Genomic DNA, 2,500 nt, shown 5'->3' with positions numbered 1-2,500 from the left:
GGGAGTGTGTCCCGGGGGCCCGCGCGAACACGCAAGCGTCCGCTCAATCATTCTGCAAACAGGAGGAGGCTGAGCTCCCCTGCACAATACACCTCGAAACCCTCTCAGGTCCCGGCGGCGCGCAGCGCCGTCCCAAGTACTTGGTCGGGTTCGAGAGAGGCGCAATCGCCCGGAGTTAGGCGAGTAGACGCTTTCGGTGCGACCACCCGTGCTCCCAACTGAGCTTGCCGCTGCCGACAGAGGCCCGGGAGCGTGCTGTCGTGGCATTGCCGGCGGGAGACAACACGCGCCACCTACGGTGACCGGCAGCTCCAACGCCAGCGCCACAGAAGGACAAAAGCCCCACTTGGGTGCCGAAGCGAACTCTCCCAGCACAGCGCACGCGCCAACACATCCGCACAGCTGCGATACAAACCACCAGCGAGAACCGCTGGGGCGACCGAGCAGCAGACGGCGTCGCGGCGCCGAGCGCCGGGCGGCGGCGCATCCTCAACGCACACAGTCCTCAATCGGACCAGCACACTGAAGATGTCCACCGCGCTTCGCACCGGGCCCGCGAGGACCTACTTTGGCCGCACGGCGCCGCGCGCAGGGTGCGCCGGCGCGCAGCTGCGACGCCTGCCGCGTCCGTCGGCCGGCGCGCCTGCCACTGGCCGCCCCCACCAGCCGGCTGTAGCGCGTGCGCCCACGCACCGCGCGGCCAGCACGCCGGGAGGCGCCCCCTCACCGGCCGGGGACGGTCCCACCCAGCCACCGCCGCGTATCGCTTCACACCCAGATGCCGTTCAGTTTCGTCGGCATGGTGGGTATCGCTGGAACAACCGGTTCGTACCTCAACCTATCGTCGCCATCACCGATTCACCCCTAGCGAGAACAACCGCACCACAACAGGTTACCATTTGTTCATTTGCGTAACTTCACCAGAAAACGCAGGCGTCCATCGCCATTTGCAACTTCAACGATTATTGCATGCCTGTGTCAGGTGTCACGCCACACTACGTCTGCCCACATACACGCAACAAAATGTGCACGCCTAGACAATACGTGGAAGGTGGCCCCCGTACGTATGCGATGTCCATTGCTCGAACGACTGTCAACCGGCCTCTGTAGCATGTCGCAGATATGGAACGCGGTGCACCATGCCATCACGGTGTGTGAGGAGAGACGACTAGGTCCGAATACATCAACAGACAGCTCATGCTGATCGCCATCCACGGCGTCCGTTCCTCCCACACGTCTCTATGGCGTACCACACTGCAATCCAGCTCTCATAGGGAGACGACACGTAGCTGCGTGCACAATATTTGCACTGTATGGTCCGCCGTTTTTGGGCGCAGTCGTTGTACGGTCACACATGTGCCACGATGTATCATTCGGTACATAAGGACGAATGTGCAGTACAGATTGTGGTTTACGCGTACGACATTAGCGGACGGTTGACACAGGCCGCACCACAACGTAGCCTGAGTACGTCGCATGCGAAGGGCATTGAACATGCAAACTTCTCACCAACCAGCTTGCGAAGGCAGGGGGGCAAGGTGGGGACGTGGGGAGGGGCGGCATGTACGTCCTGCTGCCATCCACATTACAGTGTACAGCAGGAGCATGTGGAAAGTCAGCAAGACTTGCAAGGTGTTTAACATGAAGCGATACACAGGGGAGCGGGCAGTGCGAGTAGCGAACTATATTGCGAGGGTTGCGGGTGGGCAACACTACACTAATTGAACGAGTCGTATAACAATTACAGAGCAGGTTTAGGCGACAACATGGGTTACGTTAGGGGACAACGTGGGTTACGTTAGGGGACAACGTGGGTTAGGTTAAGGCACAACGTGGGTTAGGTTAAGGCACAACGTGGGTTAGGTTAAGGCACAACGTGGGTTAGGTTAAGGCACAACGTGGGTTAGGTTAAGGCACAACGTGGGTTAGGTTAAGGCACAACGTGGGTTAGGTTAAGGCACAACGTGGGTTAGGTTAAGGCACAACGTGGGTTAGGTTAAGGCACAACGTGGGTTAGGTTAAGGCACAACGTGGGTTAGGTTAAGGCACAACGTGGGTTAGGTTAAGGCACAACGTGGGTTAGGTTAAGGCACAACGTGGGTTAGGTTAAGGTACAACATGGGTTAGGTTAAGGTACAACATGGGTTAGGTTAAGGTACAACATGGGTTAGGTTAAGGTACAACATGGGTTAGGTTAAGGTACAACATGGGTTAGGTTAAGGTACAACATGGGTTAGGTTAAGGTACAACATGGGTTAGGTTAAGGTACAACATAGGTTAGGTTAAGGTACAACATGGGTTAGGTTAAGGTACAACATAGGTTAGGTTAAGGTACAACATAGGTTAGGTTAAGGTACAACATAGGTTAGGTTAAGGTACAACATAGGTTAGGTTAAGGTACAACATAGGTTAGGTTAAGGTACAACATAGGTTAGGTTAAGGTACAACATAGGTTAGGTTAAGGTACAACATAGGTTAGGTTAGGTTAGGTTAGGTTACA

Source organism: Schistocerca piceifrons, unplaced genomic scaffold (assembly GCF_021461385.2).
Source record: "Schistocerca piceifrons isolate TAMUIC-IGC-003096 unplaced genomic scaffold, iqSchPice1.1 HiC_scaffold_18, whole genome shotgun sequence".
NCBI lineage: Eukaryota > Metazoa > Arthropoda > Insecta > Orthoptera > Acrididae > Schistocerca > Schistocerca piceifrons.
Note: the sequence above shows the minus strand (reverse complement) of the source record.